The sequence below is a fragment of the Vidua macroura genome, chromosome 1 (genome assembly GCF_024509145.1).
Source record: "Vidua macroura isolate BioBank_ID:100142 chromosome 1, ASM2450914v1, whole genome shotgun sequence".
Taxonomy (NCBI): Eukaryota; Metazoa; Chordata; class Aves; order Passeriformes; family Viduidae; genus Vidua; species Vidua macroura.
In genome coordinates, this window is record NC_071571.1 from 58,768,070 (window position 1) to 58,788,832 (window position 20,763).

A 20,763-nucleotide genomic window follows, 5' to 3' on the forward strand; every position below is an offset into this window, starting at 1 on the left:
TCAATCCTGCTGTGGGAAAGATGTTTTGAACTAGAGAGGCAGTTTCATAACTGTCAACTTTTTTTGCTCACTGAAGTCCAGACACACTCTAGTTAAAATCTCGACAGGAAAGAGCTATAGGCTTTCAGTGTGTATAAATTACAACACCTTCAAAACCTTGCATAGTTAAATGAACCACACACAGTTTACTCGGGCATACATCCTACATAAACCATAATGCTTATAAAGTGAGACTGGCTTACAGTTAATCCATGAGAATAGGCTTTGCATTTGTTTGATTTTATTACTTAAAAGCTTTACTTACCTTATCAGCTATCCAATCTCCAGAGTTGAAAGTACAAATCTGTCAGTCAGAAGAACTAACATACAGACTGATCAGTGCTGTTAATTCAACCCATGAACCCTATTGTTTGAAACTTCCAGGTTCTTCTTACCAGATTAAAGGTGATATATAGGACAAACAACTGTATAACTGTAACTTTAGTTACCATTATTTCAGTCTTAGCACATCCAGTGCTACCTAGGAAAAATACACAGACTCAAATAGAAAAAGGAAAAACACACAAAATACAATTTTTGGATTCACTTGGAAATCTCTGTACAAAGAGACTTCATGAGGTGCACAAGTAGAGCACTTGGGAAAACATACTGTGCACTTTGGCCCTTCACCAGAAAGTTCATACATAAGCTGAACTCAGCACCCACTCTTCAGCAACAAGCCTATTTGTGTAATTGCATATAGAGACATAAATTAGGCTTAAACCTAAATGTGTGCCAGTTAAAAGGGGTTTTGTCCATGTATTTCTCAGTCTGGCATTGGATTGGTATAATGTGCAAGTTTCCTAGGATAGCTGTAAGGTGGAATATGGAATAAGAAGCAAGAAGCTCTTCTCTTTTAATGTTTTGAATTTGTTCTCCAGTTTGTCAAGCTTCTATTGAAATGTCTCATATTCTCTCACACTGCTAGACGCAATAGCTCTGTCCAGTACTGAGAGGAAACAGAGTGCTAAAAGCACAGGGCTTGACATAGCTATCTCAGCTTGCAGGATTACACTGTTTCCTTTTTCTTCTGACTTAAGAGGAAGACTGCTGAAATGAGTTGCGCTGCTGAAAGAACCATCTCAGGTAAACAGATGTGTTTGTATACACATGGAGTGTCTGTATGCATGTATGTAATAAGGGATTACACTCAAGCCTTCATACACTCCCTTCACAGCTTTAAAATTGTTGCCCCCAAGCCAAATATTGCTATTCCTGCTTCCTATTCATCAGCTCTAGGACTAAAATTACAAATAAACTCCTTGACTAGCTAACTTCTGTGGTACATTTGTTAGAGATGTGGACAATCCAGCTTCAAGTCTCTGACTGAACACATATGAAGAGGGGCTTTGAAAGTATATTCTAATATCCAAGCTAAACATCTTAACCAAGACTATCAGCCTCATTGAGACTGAAGACTTAAATTTCAAATTCCTAAAGTTTTAATGAAGGCTTGACACTTCCTTTGAAACTTCAACATTATTTACTACACTGGCATGGGGTGACCATTCTAACCACTCTAAGAGATAGCTGTGCCAACTATAAATCTTTCTGGTTTTAAGTCCTAAGAAAAATAAAAAGGAAGAGATGACACATAAATCTATGAGACATTCAAGTGAAAAAAAAGTAAAGGAAAAAATGTATTAGAAAAAAAAAGAAAAAGAACAGCCAAATCAATTTTACAATCTCTGTAACAAAACTCTGAAAGTCCTCCCTTCCCTCCTTCCCTATTCATCTCATGGCTGCTCTTTCCAGTTTCTGAGTCCTCTTCCATTTGGAAGACATACTGCCATAGGCAAAATGTCTGATATCTCACATGGAAAACATCACCAAATATTAAAATATCTCACCACATCATTTTTGGGGTGTTTTTTTTTCTAATACTATATGTAAAAGGAGGTTTATATGGGGAAACTGTGATGTGTATTAAGAGAATTATTTTCCAGACGTAAAACTAGAAATCAGAGACAACAGAAGATTTGATGCCCATCACATTTCATTAGCCCCATGTGTAGTTATTATATTTAAATTCAACATAAGATATTGAACACCATGATAACAGTATACTCAGTATATTATGGCTAACCTGCATAACACAGGTATATGCTTTTGACTTCACTGACATCATGGAAACATACTGGGACAACTCCTATGACTGGAGTTTTGGAATGGAAGGGTACAGACTCTTTAGGAAGGACAGGCAGAGATAATGAGGAGGTGTTGTTGTCCCCTCCGTGAATGAGCATGGAGCTCAACCTCATGATGGATGAGGAGCTGATTTGAAAGTTTACAGGTAAGGATGAATGTGGAGGAGGGCAGAAACAGATGACATTATAGTGCAGGCCTGCTACAGGTCACTTAAGGCCTGTTGATGAGGCCAAGTTGATGAGGCCTTCTGCAGTAAAACAGAATGGCCTCAAGGGTCACAAGCCCTGGTCCTCATGGGGAACTTCAAACCCAGTATCTGTTGGAAGGATGACACAGCAGGACACAGGCAATCCAGCAGGCTCCTGGAACACATTGATCCTGTCCTTCTCCAAGTGACAGGTGAGCCAATAAGAAGAGCTATGCTGGATTTTGTTTTCACCAACAAGGAGGGGGTGGTAAAGAATATGAAGCTCAAGGCAAGCCTGGGCTGCAGTGACCACAAAGCAGTGAAATTCTAGGTCCTTGGGGTAATGAGGAACATGCACATCTAGCTCACTACCCTGGAATTCAGGAGAGCAGACTTGGCCCTCTTCAGGGATTTCCTTGGTAGAATGCCGTGGGCTTAAAGCCCTGGAGGGAAAAGGGGCTCAAGAAAGATGGATGAAATTCAAGGATCGTCTCCTCCTGGCTCAAGAGCAATGCATCCCTACCAAGAGGAAATTGGGCATAAATTTCAAGAGGCCTGCATGGATGAACAAGTTGCATCTGGACAAACTCAAAACACAAAAAGGTACGCTCCAAAAGGTGAAGCTAGAGACTAAGAAAAACAGAAAAAATGTCTAAGCAGCCAAGGAACTGACACAATTAAATCTGGCCAAGGGCATTAAAAGTAGGTTTCCATAGGTGTACTGGTGATAAAAGAAAGACTAGGGAAAATGTGGGTTTTCTCAGGAAGGATATGGGAGACCTGGTTACCCAGGACATGGAAAAGGCTTAGGTACTCAATGAAGGTAAAGGCAGGGACTGGAAAAATGAAGAACCATCCAAGGCCATTTAAGGAACCTGAAGGAGCACAGGTCCATGGGACATGATAATAAACATCCATGGGTCCTGAGGGAACTGGAAGTGGCTAAGTTACTATCCAACACAGTTGAGAAGTTGTAGCATTCCACTGAAGCTTCAACTGACTGGGAGAAAATGAAACATAACCCCCATTTTTATAAAAGGAAATAAGGAGGACCCAGGAAACTACAAGCCAGTCAGTCTCACCTCAGTGCCTGGCAAGATCATGGAGCAGATCCTCCTGGAAACTAAGCTAAGGCACATGGAAAATAAGGTGCTGGCCAACATGGCTTCACTAATGGCAAATCTCACCTGACAAATTTGGTGGCCTTCTATGACAGCATTACAAGAACTGGCAGATGAGGGAAGAGCGACTGACATCATCTACCTGGTCCTGTGCATTGCATTTGACATTGTCCCAAAGAACACCCTTGTCTTTAAATTGGAGAGACATAGATTTCACAGATGGACCATTTGGACAATTAAGAATTGGCTGGATGGTCACAGTGTTGCAGTCAATGGCTTAATGTCCAAGTGGAGACCAGTGGCATTCCTTAGGTAGCTATTGAGACTGGCACTGTAACATCTTTGTCAGTGACATGGAGAGTGGGATCAAGTGCATCCTCAGCAAGTTTGTCAATGCCAAGTTGTGTGATGTGATTGGCATGCTGGAGGGAAAAAATGCCATGCACAGGGACCTAGACAGGCTTGAAAGGTGGGCCTGTGTGAATTTCATGAAGTTCAACAAGAGAAAACCCCAAGTGCTGTTGGGACAATCCCAAGCATAAATACAGTCTGGGCCAAGAATGGATCAAGAGCAACCATGGGAAGAAGGACTTGAGGGTGTTGGTGAACAAGAAGCTTGATACGTCTCAACAAAGCATGCTTCCAGTTGAGAAAGCCAACAATATCCTGGCCTGCATCAAAAGCAGTGTGGTAAGCAGGTCAAGACAGATTGCCCCTCTGCTCCTGTGAGAACCCTGGAGTGCTGCATCCAGTTCTGGGGACCCCAATACAAGAAAGATGTGGACCCACTGGAGCAGGATCCAGGGGAGGGCTATGAAGATGATCACCTCGCCTATAAAAACAGGGTGAGAGAGATGGGGTTGTTTAGCCTGCAGAAGAAAAGACTCCAGAGAGACCTTAAAGCAGCCTTCCAGTACCTAAAGGTGGCCTACAAGGAAAGTGGAGAGGGACTTTTAACAAGTGTATGCAGTGAGAGGACATAGGGGAATGTCCTTTAACTGAAGGAGGATAGTTTCAGATAAGATATTAGGAAGAAATTCTTTACTGTGGGGGTAGTGAGGCACTGGAACAGGTTCAGAAGCTGTGGATACCCATCCCTGGAAGAGTTCAATGCCAAGCTGGATGAGGCTCTGAGCAATCTGGTCTAATGGAAGGTGTCTGTGCCCATGGCAGGGGAGTTGAAACTAAACAATCTTTTAAAGGTCCCTTCCAACCAAACCATTCTGTGATTCTATCGTTCTACCTCTGCACCTCACCGATCACAGCATTTCAATATCAAACACAACAAAACATCCTTGTCACTCCCCAATAAAGACAGTTCAAAGGAAATTAGATTGACACAGTTAGAAATAAAAACCACTTTTATGTGGAACGAGTTAAAATCATTCCAAAACCAATCCCACCTCTCTCTCCTACCATTTTTGAAGAAAACCATCACAGATTTTTCACAATGACTCCCTAAAAACAGCCTCTCTGAAGGAAAAATGAAGTCATTATAGCAAAAGATAAAATGACACCACTTATAGTTTCTTCACCTTTGTTAACTTCGTTTCACGCATCAGTAGGGCTACCTTACCCTGAACGCTTCTCATCTGGATTGCACTTCAAGGACATCCAAAACCCAATTAATTCCCCCTTTCCACCCTCAAAATCTACCAGGTGGTGTTGTGACATTTCTCCAAGAAACTGGCCTGTGGTTTGACTCCAGCATTTAATGACATTAAATGAGAACAATCAAAAGCAAGTTCATATGTAACACTTCTGCCACACCATTCTACTTATGATCAAATACTAAATCTTTGCACCAACGTGAAAAATCTAAATTAAATGAAATAAGTATGATTTCTGACATGATAGAGAACTAAAATTAAATGAAATGCCAGAGGCTGAAGTTTAGTTAAGCAATAAACAAACAGAATCCACCATTATATAGCAGTCAGACCAAACACCAGAATATTACCTGAAGTATCACGCTTGCTTCACAGTTCTATCTGAAGAGAAGGATCCACATAGATACATGATTCATTGTGCTTATTACAATGAATTCTGACCATAGGAAAAATTGATTTTTAAATTAACACTACAAGATTTGTCTTTTCCTTTTGAAAGACAAGTGGCAGTCCTCAATTACATTGCAATAACTAATGCCACAGTCTTTTATTATTTCAATATTTGGCTAGCATTCCCTTATAGTGATGGCATTAGTACTGTCCTATCCTTTCACACATTCCAGCGTTGAAAAAGCATTTTCAAATATTAACCAGAGCCATCTTCACAAGGGACATAAGATCTGTCACTCTCAGGATAAGCTATGAAAGAATAGAAAATTATGCAGATAAGCAGAAAAAAATACACCCTGTGGTGGCTATTTCCCTTTTCCAGTGTGAGCTGTCAAGCAGAAGCTATGCAAGCCCATTTGCTTGTCAGTGAAGTCAAACATAAAAGAAAAATTTCTATGCCATCTGAAAACTATCGATACTGAGGAATCTGAAACATGGATAATTTTGCTTTAGAAAAAGAAAGCTGGGTAGGCAGAAAAAAACATGCTATACCTTGAAAGAACATCATGCTTCTGGATTTATCTACTATAGTAATTAGCGTTACACTTCTGAAAAGCAGATGCTTCTGCCTTGAAAAAGTACTACACTCAGTAGAAAGGTTTGAAGTCAATTTGGAGAAAATAAACAAACAGGCAAACTTGGCTCTGGAAACTACCAAACCTTTCCCTCTTGCTGATTCCCTGTTTCTGTCGATTGTTCAAAGAAAGCCTACTTTTCATTTCATTTTGGATGAATGCCTGGAACTGAACATACTGTATTATAACAAAACTTCATATTTGAATTCCTATTAAATCATGTAATCTTCTAATATTCCTAGAAACAATGTGAGCCCTCTCTCCTGGCAAATGCAATGACTAGCTTTTGAATTGAGTGTCCCTTGCACAGCTCAATTCAGGATCACTGCATTTCATTAATTTGAGGGACTGGGGTAGCCAATTCATGCAGTTTTATTCTCTGCACTCTGTTATGTCTCTAAGTCAGAGACATTTAAGAACAAGGCACTGACTATACTTAAAACAGCATTTTGGAACCTCAACTCTGCATGTCTCTGAAAAGCCTAGTCTTACTCTTGTAAGCACTTGAAATCTAAAACTAAAAAACAAACCTCAAAGAAATGCTTTATAAAGAGGCCCACACCAGCCCGCTTCTGGAGAATTGAAATCCAAAAACGTTTAAAACACAATCACGTCAAGTATTTCAAATCAGGCATCAGCTCACAGGTTTTGTCAAGAAAGTGTCTCATTAGTCTGTTCTTCTGCATATCTATGACTACAAATCAAGAAATTGAGAAAACTAGGAAAATCTTTTTAAGAAGCTGAAAGGAAAAAAAAAAAAGGAAAGTAAGAGAAAAGCACAGGTCGAAGTTTAATAAAGAAAAACTGAACAGCAAGACAGAGAGAGCTTTAAGAAAAAGTTTCAAAAAGTTTCAAGGCACCTTTGCTTCCTTGTGAGTTCAAGAAAGCTGTATGAACCAGAAGTGAAGAAACATCCCTCCTTAAACATTTCTTCAAAGCCCACAGTTTTCATGGAGATATGAGCACTATGGTTCTGGATGGTGACAGAGCAGGAACTGAACAGACAAATACAAACCTCCAATGGATATTCCCACCCTTTGCAAACAAACCAGAGAACAGAACAAGGCTGTTGCGTTTGCCCTCCCATGATGCGCAGGCACATACATGAGACAGGCAGCTATAGCCTGCAGCACTCCCTTAAGAACTGCTCTGGTGACAGTCTTGGAAAGAGCCAGGAGAGTTCAAATCAATGGGAAAGTCTGGTAGATTTAGCACGTTCTTCATCTTCACCAAATCATGCCTGCATATGCATATAATGCTTGTTTTGCATGCATCTCACAGACACTTATTACAAACCAAACCCAACTGATAAATTTTTCACAAAAGCTTTTACTGATGTAAGCCAGAAACCAAATTCAGAGCTGGCAGAGCAAAATCATTGTATATGTCAGATTCTAGCTCAGTTTATTTATGTCACCATACTCCACTGTGTTTGGAGGTAATGCCTGACTAACCCAAATTAACATATTATATCTTCTAGTAATGAGACCCAACTTAAAATGAAATTGGAGAATGCAATCCTTCATCTACATGCACAGACCTTCGCAATACTACAAACAATTATTCAACTTCCCATTTCTTAAAAAATCTCTTGCATGCCCATATTAAAAACAGACTGACTGTGTTCCATGGGAACAGTAAATTGTCTCACATTGTTTTTCTCAAAACATGTGTTTAAAAATGAATGCAGTAGGGATAAAAATTCATTTTTCCATATTCACTGATCTTTCTTATACAAAGCTTCTGGAGAGGATTGCATTCAACAGCATGAAAAAAAGGAAGGAGAGGGTTCTTTTGCAACAGGGGACAAGCATTCTTTCAAACACTGTTAAGAGTACTGAATTTTCTTAAAGTTTCCTGTTCTCTTCCTCACTTTACCCATATATAACTGAGAGTTTGGTTTAACTTTTATGTATCAACATGGATTTTCAGGTGTTAGTTTTAAATTTTTTTAAGAAAATATTGGCACTAGGTTTAATGTATGTAGGTGTATATATAAACTACCATGGATTTCAAGTAAAAAATTAGATAGGCAATTAAAATTAAGCCTTTGTGATTTCATACTCACATTTTCAGCATTTTTTCAAGGTACATTCCTGCTCCTTTTAAAAAACCAAATGAAAAACACACATACCCAAAAAACCCAAAGCAAACCAATCTCTATTTCTCCCACAATTACTTTTACTCTGTTCTCTTCCTATTTTGAAACAGTATAGAGCACAATCTGACTCACTGTTCAAAATCAGGTTTTAGTTTGTTAGGAGGGGCCTGAATGTTCAAGTCTTTGATTTTTCTTTCTACAGGCAGAAAAGAGGCTTGTATAATTTAGGACAAGGGGGTGGGAATCAGAATCATTGTGCCCTTCTCCAATTTCTATCAAAATTATCAAACTTCCACTCAAGACTTAGCAAAACAACTAAACAAACTTCAGCTTGAAGTGACTGTTATTGTAAAATATACTTTACAGGTATGTGCCCATTTAATCTGTCCACATTATAACAGCGAGTTATGAAAAGTGATAATTAAGTGGCAGACTAGAGGTATGCGGAATTCTTTGGTAACCATTTGGAAAAAAAACATAAGAAAAAAAGTGGGGGGGAGGAAATTCAATCAGAAATTTCTGTGTTGAAGATCACTTTTTAAACGTGTCTTAAAACTGACAAGTCATGCAGTCATAAGGACCATTCACCAATGAATTAATTTTAAGATAAGAATTCATGTATGTAAGAGGTTTGGGACTTCACACATTTCTTTACTTCAAGAAATTTGGCAGCATAGGTGATGGCACTCTGAGGAATTAATATTTAGTTTGCTTTATTCTTTTCAAAGATACACTATCATGAAGGACAAAAAAAAATTCAGTGAAGAAGACTAGCTTACTATCCTTTTGAAGCATCTTAAAATACCCTAGACTATTTCCTGGAATCTAAAAATTATCTCTAAAATAATATCCTTTCATTGGCTTTCCTTTTAATTTTTATATTTTTAAAGTAATAGATAAAACAAGAAGTATTCAGACCTTTACAGTTAGGACCTAAACCTTTTCTTATTTTGACAGCACTAGAGAAAAAGACTTAAAAGTTGTCAGCATTTTTTTAAATTAAAAACATCAATTTAAGAAATACTATCAGCTGAATAACTAACAATTTTTTCAAAATAAGATCCAATAATTCCAGTAAAGGCCATTTAAACATACCTACCATCTTTGATTTTTATTTTTTTAATTTAATTTTAGAAGTACTATATAAGCTTATTCATCTCTAAGGTAAAAACAAACAAACACAGTGACCATGCCACTTTTTTTCCCCCGCCTTTTTTTTTTTTTTTTTAGTTTTTGGGTTAAGCTATAAATCTCTGTAATGGAAGACCATTCCCACAAATAGTCCATTGTTTCTTCATGAAATAAAATTAAGTGCAACAGAATATATCATCTTTGCTAAACATTTGAATTGAATGAACAGAGCTAGACTATCATCATCCCACATTCTGAGGAATGTGCATGACACCATAAAGTAAGTACTATTAGAACACAGGAACTGCTTTATATTTTAGCATCTGAAAGTCCAAACAGCTGCATTGAGTTGATATATGAGCCTCCTGATGTCATTACAAAGTTTCACGACATGTGGTTCATGAGAAATGGGAAGGGCACATTTGATAACAGACAAAAGAAAATACTCAATAAAATACAGATTTTGAAGAAAAAGAACATCTGTAAATTTCATCAGGCTTCAACAGTCTTCCAAGAAATATGTCACTGAGAGTTTAACTACTATCTTGCTATAAGCCAGTTTAATGAGCACAATATAGGCAACCTTTACACTGACTAAATAGATGCAACACTGATTTAAAGAAGGCATATGTATTGTTTATTCATGTGAAGACTAAAAGGTTGGAATTCCTTGGCTGGAGTGAATGGGGATAAATCCATGGTTCAGCAGCAAATTATGATGCCACAAAGTTTTGTTTAATTTGAATAGATGTCACCCTCCCTATTATCTAAACCTCTCAACTATTTATTCTTGATGTTGTCAAAACTTTACACAAAACTTTACACTCAAAATGGTTGTAAAAGAAACTGCTTGCAGCTATTCCTCCTTCAGAACAACAGAACTCTTCATTAAATAGAAAAAATTTACTTGTGCTGAACAAAGACTCCTAATATAAAAATGTCACCACATTTCTCACCAAGAGCAAACCACACTATTCAATCTCACTCTCAGCAATAAAACATATTATATACTTTATAGTGAAAATATTTCACCTACAGATATCCCTGCAAGAAATTTAAATAGAATTCCACCCCTTCTGCCCAAACTAGTAAATGTTTATTTGGTGAATGAATATGCCTCTGTCTACATTCCTGCTAGTAAACTAATACAGGTTAGGCCACTTATGCCATCTACACTTTTTTTGTGTCAGCAGGTCTATATTATATGACTATATTATCAGCACTGCCCCATGTACACATAAACCAAGTTCACATAAACCAAGTTCAATCAGAATTATTAATGGCTAGTAACATATCCCAGGTTGCTATATGTTTAAAATTTCTTCTGAACCACAGTAACTGGTTTTCCATTTCAGAATCAATACTTGGGTTGTGTGCACAAGACAAAAGAAAGAAACTGCAGTTGCCCCTAATACTGTGAGCTACAAAGAAAGGGTTTCTTTTCTATTTATAATTTTTGTGATATAGTGATATAGTGATGCTATACAAGATCCTCAGACTCTGATATGGGTTAATTAATAAAATTACTGGGTCAAATCTAGGAGAGACCTCCAATGAGTTGATACTTACATTCCTCATAATACCAAAAATTACTGATTTTGGTTTCCAGACTTTGCTTTACATGGTAATAATTTTAAAAGCACTTTTTGACTTCTGTGGTTCATGATAGGTAAGTACCATTACCTCTATTTTTCCAGCAGGGAAATCAAGACACAAAAATATACAAAGCAACTTGGCCATTTCACACAGCAGTGCAGAAGTGAGAAGTGAGATGTAGGATTCCTAATTGCCAGTGGTTGTATCGCTTACCTACAATACACAGAGTTCTTGGCTGACACTTGTGCATCAGCTGTTGGCTGATTAGTCCTAGTATTGACACTAGCAGCTGCCAGTGCTGGTTCAATAAGTAACTGTTACAATCCATCTTCCAGGCATCACTCACATTACCCTTGGAGCTAAAACAACCAAATACAGTATTGCAAGCCAGAAAAGGCTTAAAGTTTTCCTATCCTAACCAAGTATGGGTTCCACCAGGAAGAAAAAAAAAACAGGTCCCAAATAAATCTTACACTACTTGTACTTCCAAACTGACATGAGACATCAGGATGTTGAAACAAATAATTACTGAAGTATTTTTTATATTTAAAGCACACAAATAAAAGCATAAAACATGTGGATTCCTGCATGGGACAGGACACAGTAACAAGCTTCAGGAATAGACCCTTGATTTGCCAAGCCTTCAGAGAGGAAAGGTGATAGCACAGTACTGAAATAATAAGAGATTACAGGAGACTACAAGAATAATCTAACCTATAGCCTAATAAAACCTGATGGATATCAGTAGTGCCAAAAATACTTACCAGCTCATAGCTGCTTGGAAGAAAGCAGGGTGTCAGCACCTGGAATAAAAAATGATGATAAAATAAGGAAAAAAAGATAGTACCTTTGGAGATGTCCCAGCTGCATTGTTTGAGCTCTGTCCAGACAAAGAAGCACCAATCAGATCAGATGCAGAGCCTGAGCATCCACTGCTGCTCTCAGCTGTACTATTTAGTCTCAGCTCCATAAAAAGTTAGCACTAGCTCAATGCAAACTCAGTGCCCTGCTCACATACTCTAATCAATGAAACAGGTTGAAGACTAATGCCTTCCCTCACATCACATATACAAGGGTTTTCTCCCTTCCTCTATCCTTTATAGCATTCTTTAATCATCACCTCAGTTTTAGTCAGAGTAAATATTCTGCTTTTCAAGTAATCTAGAACTTCAGCAGTTCCCAACACTTTACCCTTGTTCTGGAATTGACTTTGGGTCATGGGTTTAGCAGAGGAAGCAGAACAGATATTCTGTGGACTCACATATCTTCACAGATTTGTCTCAAAATTAAAACCACTTCCTATGAAGAACCTTGTCTGTATACATCACACCAAAAAAACCCAAACCACCTTATTTTGATATTCAGAAACCATAACACAAAGAAAGCCAGGAAAAGCATGACTAACTTGGATTACAGGATGATCTAGGAAAAACTAAGTGTTAGATTATTTCTACAATCTCATATAGCAGGAACCCTCAAATCTCACACATACAGTCTAAAGACTGTAGATTCATCCCTTTACACCACTCACCTGAGCTTCAGTAGTAGTCATCATGCATGCTCACTTTAACAAATATCTTGAGGTTAACCCCAGTGAAAACTGTTTCATTTAACATGTTCACCTTCAAAATTATGGCTCTCCGAGACAGATTTGTCTCTCAGCTGTGGGAGACAGCTGTGGGGAAGACAGAGCCGGGATGCCATTGGAAAGCACCATCATTTAACATAGAGGCTGGTGTAATTTCCCATGATTCCTTGCTTTTTCAGGCAAAGGGATGGTTGTCAGTCACCAGGGTTCACTCCCCGGTTCTAGAAAATACTGTATCCCCTGTTCCCTCATTAGTACTCCCTGGAAAACTACTCCCTCCTTCCTTCCCCATGGGTACAGGTCAAGTCACCCCACTCCAACTCCTCCCCTGACTCCTCTCCCTATTGGATGATTTGTATCCTGACTCTTTCAACCTCCCCTCAGTGATATACCCTAACCCCTCCGCTGGTCCTGGCTCTCTGATACCAGTTCCCTTCAGCAGAGGTTGTGCTCCTGCTTCTACCCTGCCTCCTTGGATTTTACCCACTCCTGCCCTGCCTGGACCCTTGGATTTCTCCGTAACAAACACTGCTGGATTTTACCAAGAGCCCTCTCGTCATTCTGATGAGGCTTTATTACACCATCTGGGCTCAGGCGTAAGGTGGACTGGGGGAGTTGCCAATGCAGGCCAAAGCACACACTCGGTGCTGCAGGCACCCTGACAGCACCTGCCCGGGGAAGCTATTTAAGGCCACCCACACTCAGCCAGCAGAGTGGAACCAGAAACTCTGCAGCAACACCTGGACAACAAAGGTAGAGTTTTCTTTCAGAACAGCTGCTATGATCTTCTGAACACTTCTATGATGACTCAATTCATGGTACACAGAGTGGGTTACTGAGTAGAGGGGGCCTCCATGCCTCAGGTCCTTTGTAATCCTTAGAATGTTAAAAAGAAGATGCAGCCCATGCAACAGAGCAAGCTGCAAGAACAAAAAGAAACATCAGTTCTGTACACCACACAGTCAAAGAGTCAAAGGGGCTACTACCTGACTACACAAGGACAACCCACTCCAGCTTAAACACTCAGGAACAGCTTTTAACCACTAGCATGGAAGAGACAGCATTTGCCTCCCTAAATGGTTATGAAAAAGATCGATCTCCAATTCTCAATGCTTCTTAAATCATAAATTACTCATAAAAAGGAAAAAAAAAAAAAGTAGCACATTGTTTCTTCAACTCCCAGCTCATTCATGATCTCTAGACTACCCCTAAAGAAAACAGGACAGACTGAACTCTTGCCGTTTGTCTGCTCTCCCCTCTGACTCCTCAGTGGGCTTGCAAGTCCAAGGTTTTAATATGCTGCATCTCTGCAGTTCATTTTGTGACTGCGACTCATGATTCACTACTCTATCCAACCAAACACCCATACTTCCATACATGGAAGATGTTAACTAACCTGTCATAATAGCATGCCTATTGCTGGAAGCAAGCACATCATCTGCCTTGGAGACTTCTTGCCTGACATAGCATTTACAACTTCATATGCCAACTTGAATTACAACCACCAACTCTCCTTTCAAGCCAAAGTGACAAACCATCAAGCAGAACAGTGCCCAGCTGTAAGAATCAAAGCCACATGCACCCTGCACCACCAAGACAAGCTGCAAACACCTGCATCTAGGGAGGAAAGACTGTCTCAGTTGTCCTGACCATGCAATTACCTCGTACTTATAAACTGGTTTTGCTCATGTTCTCATTAGCAACACCTAAGGTTAAAGTAGATAAACATGAAATTTAAATTTCTTTCCTCTCACTGCATATACTATAAAGAAAGAATTAATGGAAACATGAAAGGAGCTGGCAGACTGGCTGAGCAGTGCAGTGGAAGAGATGAACTAACATTACATGCTCGTGCAATTAATAACTGGAACCACTGTAGAATAAAATTGTCATCACTGACATATATAAATATAATCTCTGCTGTCTCCCTTCCCTCCACTGATCAAAACCCTTGAGGAATCAAGCATATCTTTACCCCTCTGGCTAACAAAAACACAGTTCTACTGTAATTTGCTTGCTAATTACAGCCGACTCACTGCCTAAGAAAAATCCGCTTTCTTCTGACACAAGAACACTGGGGACATCCAGTGGACAAAAACTTAAGAAGAGAACTGCAGATCTCTAGAGATTTGTGGCACCTTATTCAGGCAACTCTGGACTGTGAGAGGATGAGAGCTAACAATAAAAATAACACTTGATTGTTTTTCTTCCCTAAACTCCTCTATACTTGAAACAGCTATATATTGCAAACTGACTTTACAAAATAATTTCATCTTCTTCTGATTCTGTGTCTTCTGCACTTCCTTTTAACAGAAATCAAAGACTTTGATGTTCTGCTGCTGTTTTTGAGCTACAAAACTCAATGAACCACCCAAGATACACTGACTTCTTTTCTTCTAACTCCATATGCACAAATCGCACATTTCTTCCCAGATGAAGCAAAATAATCAAGACCTTGCTGTATTCCAGTTTCAGTTCTTCTGAGCAGTTGAAGCAAATTCTTCCACTGTTTGCCCAGACACAGGCTAAAAGCAAGAGAGTTTTTTTAACCTGTTAACAGATAACAGAGGACATTATGACACCCGAACAATCTAGATTGAGAATATATGAGTGGCTCCAATTGTCTTTCCTAGTTTTCAAAGATCTGGGACATGCTAAAAAATAAGCTTTCTAGAAAAAGTATAGAGCTAAAAAGTAAAACAGCAAGACTTAATCCAGTGATAATGCAGAGACAGAAAACCAAGTATAAAGGTCTCAATCATTGGTTTAAAAAGTTACACACCGTGTACCAACTGCACAAAACAATAAACTTCAGAAGGACTTTTCTAGTCCACCTACTGAAGCTACAGCTAATCTTAAAGACATCTACAATAACCAGGTTTGTCAGCCTTCAATAGTTTCTTTATTCTTGTCAGAAATGTACTGCATATGCATTAGTGTAATATTTCATAGCTCCACACCAAGGTGGATTTAGCTTTTGTACTTCTGTACATTCACATACTAACAAGCTATGCCAGAATGTAAGAATGCATTGCTTACTTTAAGAAATAGCTACCTTTTCGGTGCCCAGCACATAGACACAGAGGTACCTTGTTAGTCTATTCACAAATAATCAAGCAACTATTTCAAAGACAAATTACCTATTCTTGCATACACAATTAATATATAAACATTTTCCTAGTGTGATATTTCCTGCATTCAGCCTTAGTTTGAAAAAGTCCCATATAGATGGAAAAAAGATTTCAAAAAATTATTTTATGAAGAATTCTGATTCCAGTGAATCTGCGGGTAATTTTTCTTCATATGACTATAACATCAGTCACATCAGTTAATGAGTAACTGACTAACATGACTGTTAAGTCAAATTTAAAAAAAGTCAACAAATGGCAGGATATCTGGTGCTAGGGAAATAAAATCTGTTCCCACTTGCTCTTAATAGTAACACAATAATGCACAACACGCAACAGTTCATTGGCTGGGATAACCAGTAGTTACATTTCAGTGATTTTTTTTCCACTTCCAGATGCATATTTCATTTTTATCTTCCTTCCTTTTTATTCTCTTTTTGCAAGAAGTATGTGATTTTTCAGAGGAAGAGCCATCTTCAAAGAATGAGCAAGTTATAACCGAAGGTGCATTTCAAAGTCCAAATCTCAAACACTATTTTATTGCTTCTGCAAAAGCAATTTAACCACATAGCTATAATGAATCACTTTCTTTCAAGCTACAGTTTTATCAAGTAAGAAATTCCGGCATGCCACAGGTTATGTGTAACACAAACTATGTGCAGGGGGAAGAATCTTCACCTATAAAGTAACCTACTAAAAAACCTGTTCACTCTAGGTCACTACTTATGTTACAAAATGGAGGAGAAAGGGTGAGAAGACCTGCAAAATGAAGTCACTGGCATTCTGCAAATAGCGTGAAGTTATAGTCTTGTTAGGAGATTTTTTTGAATGTTACATAGATAACTGTCAGAAGCCTACATAGTAAGCTATATGATAAGCTCATGGACGTATTTAATATGAATATATATATATATATATATATATACAGACATCCTTTTTTTTTTACTTTTTTTTTTTTATTATTTTTACATAAACCTCACACACCCTTTATTCCAATCTAGAACTCTCGAGTTAAGCCTGGGGAAAAAAAAATTTGCTTAGTTCCTTAGTTTTCTTCTTCTGGCATGCCTGTCAGTTATTATTCCCCTTTTCCAGCCTACCCTCCAAAACACTCAAGACAAATGCTGGCTTTCTTCATGCTGTGATATTTTATTTTGCAATGTCATAGTCCTGACCTACGTCATTAAAGTTCTTCAGTTCTCTGAAGAATACACACAAGTCAAAGACACTTGGTACATAGGTTATTTGGAGAAAAGATTTTCTTAAATCCTCTAATAGAACAGAAGGTGCTTAGAAGCAAAAATTGATGAGTTTCCCTTGATAACTGTAAACTAGTAAACAGAGATGAAGTCCTTTCCTTCTTCAAATAATAGGATTTGTTCAAAATTAGTTCAGAAGCAAAGGAAAAGAAAGTCAGAATCTGGGTGTTGTTAACAGGGGTTAAACCAGACAGCAGGAACCAAGATCTTAAAACTAGATTTTACTGGACTTTGCACTAGCTCTCTGCACCGTGGTTTAATTTGCCAACCTGAACTGTAAATGCTAGCTAGTGCCCCTCCTGATTTAATCTGTGTAACAGATGAAAGAGCTTTATAAAGTAGGTTGAAATTATTTAACACCAATAACTGCAAAAATATAGCATATTTGCTCAAAATGTCTCATTTTGCTGCCTCTTTAGCTAAAAAATCCTAATTTTGACAATTGTATACATCTGTCTGAGACTTAACTTCTGCTTTCTTTGTATCTGATCTGACCTCTTCAAGCTTTATGAGGCATAGATTACTCAAGGAACTATGCTACCCTTTAAGGATTCCATGTGTATGTATTTTGATACAATCTCCATGAGAAAACATTCTTCATTTGCAAAGCCAAACAAAACTTGCAACATTACCAGATATGGAGGGGGTCAGGAAGCAGAGGGGTTCTTTGTTCTGCAAACATTTTCCTCTCCCAAAAGAACGAACTACCAGCATGGATTGAATTTTCTTGAATGGAAACAAACTGTGTACCAGACTGGCTGTATCTCAGAATTCTGGACTTATAACACAAGTATCGGTCTGGTTTCTCAGGGTTTCAGTCTGCTTCCAACATCTGAATAATAGTGATAAGAGCTTTAGGCATTATGGTTCCTATGGTCATAAATGGCACTTCAGTCAACAGCATCAGAAGTTTTAGGGTGAGGAGACAGGATTTTTGTCACAACAAACTGCATATATCACTACTCAGAGCACAGATTTCACTGCATCTAGTGTACGTCTAGGACCTGGGACAGATCTACGCCCATCAAATAAAAGGATGAAAGATAAAAGCAATACTTAAACAATAAGCATAGGTTAAAATGGGGGAGAAGTGTGGGTTGTTTTCTTTTTTTTAATATGTATTGCAGGAAAGAAAGGAATGGGGTAGTAGAGAAGGGCACCAGAAGGCAGCAAATCAGTCTTTTCTACTCAACATCACAGAAAGATATGAAGGCAGAAGACACATGTCAAACTTGTTGGTAAAAAAGCAAAAATCAAAAATTAGTTTGGGGGTCATTGTGGTTTTTTGCTTTATTTCCCTACATTGGATGGTTGAAAACCATCCATCTACAGGATGACTCTTTCCATCTCCCTAAGGTAAATTTAGTGCTTAATGTATTAAATCATAAGAAGGAAAAATAGCTTTTTGCATCAGGCAATACTAAGATGCATACAGCAATTTAGCACAGGCTTGATTTCAATCTGTGACAGAAGGTCTGCAAGAATCATGTCAAAAAGGCAGTGACCTCTCCAGCAGGAAGTTCATAGAAAACATTTGCAAACACTTTAGGAATACGCTGCTTAGCAAGCCAAAGGAGGCTAAACTAGCCCATAGAGTTGTGAACCAAGCAGGTTCCAACTCCCACTTCCCCACAAGAAGCTTCCACTTTCCCACAAGAAGTGGGAAAATGCCATGGTTTAAAGATGCAGTCCCCTCTGTGAGGACCCAATTTACCCATTTTTGAGATTGAGTGCATTTTGTTGGAGGTTGACATGGAAATACCTGAATTTTACGGCATTATTTCTGACTTTTATATATCACAATACTGACTTTAACAGATGTCTAGTAATTTTCAAAAAGTCCCTCCTCTCAGAACACATTAGAATAAAGTCTTAAACATTTACATTCCAAATATATCTTCCGTTTTCCAGCTATTCGGAAAAGAGATAATGCAATAAAATGGTACAGAATGATATTTAAATACATACTTTATCATCAAAACTAGCTCTCCCAGACTAAGACTGAATTTGCTTTATTATGCTTTAACTGTAGAAAGTATTTTAAATGCTTTCTTCAGCTACATAGAACAAGACAAGGGAAGCAGCCTTTTAGAAATAATTACCAGTAAAATGCTATATTATCAACAGAAGTAGTAAAAGCAAATTCTAACAAAGCTTAGACATTTCAGTTAGCTGATAAAAAAACAGAATAATCAGTGCTGGGATAAAGCTTCATAATGGATAATAGTCATTCTGTTTCCACCAAATTGTGGTTATTCATTATGTCTGTCTCCAGTTTTCAATCTTCTATCAAGCCCGTAAGGCAACTCCTCACTGTTGGAAGTTTTTGTTTGTTTTTTTTCTTTTTTTTTGTGGGTTTGTTCATTTGTTTGTTTTTGGTTTTGTGTCTTTCAGGGAATTTTCTCCTATGTGTTGCCTAAGAGATAGTAATTACAACACATAAGAGACAAAAGATGTGGATGGGAGGAGGTGGGGGAAGGGTACAGTTTGCTACCATCTCTTAACTGGGCAGCTTTCTCTTGAGAAATGCAGAGATACCACAAGATTTTGGGTGGGGGGTGAGGGGCTGGACTCCGTACTCACTCGCTCTCTCGTTCTCTGGATCAGAGGGGAGACGGTCGTGGTCTTAGTGTGGGACTGTTGCTGCAGCGAGAATTCACTGCCACCGTGGAGTTCTGTCCTGCAGAGTTTCTCCTTACCATGGGTGAGCCTTTGTTCGTAACAGCGGCCACTGAACTGGGACCTATTCAACATCTGATTGCACTGGAAAGGACCCTCACCATCTACTCGGATGCCTCAGGAGAAAACCCCGGACCCTGACCCCCTTCCACCTCCGGCGGGAGCGTCTCCCGTCTGCTTGAGGGAGCCTAGCCGCCACTGCCCAGTCCCACTGTTTTCTGCCACTACTTCGGGCCTTTTTTTTTGTTTTTTTTTTGCTTCATTTTAATCCATCACCCTCTGTCTGCCGGGACACCCCGCAGCTCCAGCTATGGCTTTGGAATTTTTGCTACACTTTGTTTGCCACTCTGGGTGTGCCTGCCTTTGCTGTTCCAGCCTGCTATTCTGAGGTTCCTGCTACAGCCCATTTCGCCATCTGGAGGGGCACCGAGACAGTTGCCCCCCGTGCAAATTTCTACCGTTTCCGCTGGCTGACCTGCCATTACACACACAGAAAGAGGCAGCTGAGCTCACCGCAGCGCCCCCTGCAGCTGTGGGGGAATCATTGCACCTGCCCTGCATGACCAGGAGCCACCAGCATCCCTGCCAGCTGTCACCGTAACTACAACAAAGGGGAAAGTGCTTAACAGCCGAAAGAAGGCTGTTACGGGGTTTCTGGGGTTTTTTTTCTGTTTGTTTTTGCTGCTGTTGTTCTTGTTTGTTTGCCTTATTATATGTGTGTGTGTGTGTGTACTCTAGTAATGAACTGTTATTCCTTTTCCCATATCTTTCCCTGAAAGCCCCACAGTTTCAAAGTTATAATAATTTGGAGGGAGGAGGGTCATATTTTCCATTCCGAAGGAGGTTCCCACTTCCTTGGCAGGCACCTGTCTTTCAAACCAAGACAGCTGCAATATAAGCTGTCTAACTTTTCAGATGCAATACTGCAAGAGGGAATTCAACCAGTTTCTATGTGTATGTATGCTTCATCAAAATACCCAGCAAAAGCAACATAGTAAATAAAAGCAGCACAGCAAAAGCAATACAGTATTACACAGCAATGTTGCAGAAGGCTATGCATCACTGGGGCCCAGTGCATTTGGCCTGCTACCCAATTACAGCCACTGTTGATACTCAGAATACCCTTCAAGATGCTGCTATTCCCTTTAGCT

General features: G+C 38.9%; 1 protein-coding gene across 1 annotated transcript in view; it reads right to left on the bottom strand.

Moving 5' to 3' along the window:
• Positions 1-11,727, bottom strand: part of TNS3 (tensin 3) — a 136,214-nt gene extending 124,487 nt beyond the window's left edge. The window contains exon 1 of the mRNA XM_053993578.1: positions 11,723-11,727. The gene's annotated coding sequence lies outside the window, so the exon portion shown is untranslated. The remainder of the gene's footprint in view (positions 1-11,722) is intronic.
• Positions 11,728-20,763: the final 9,036 nt, after the last annotated feature.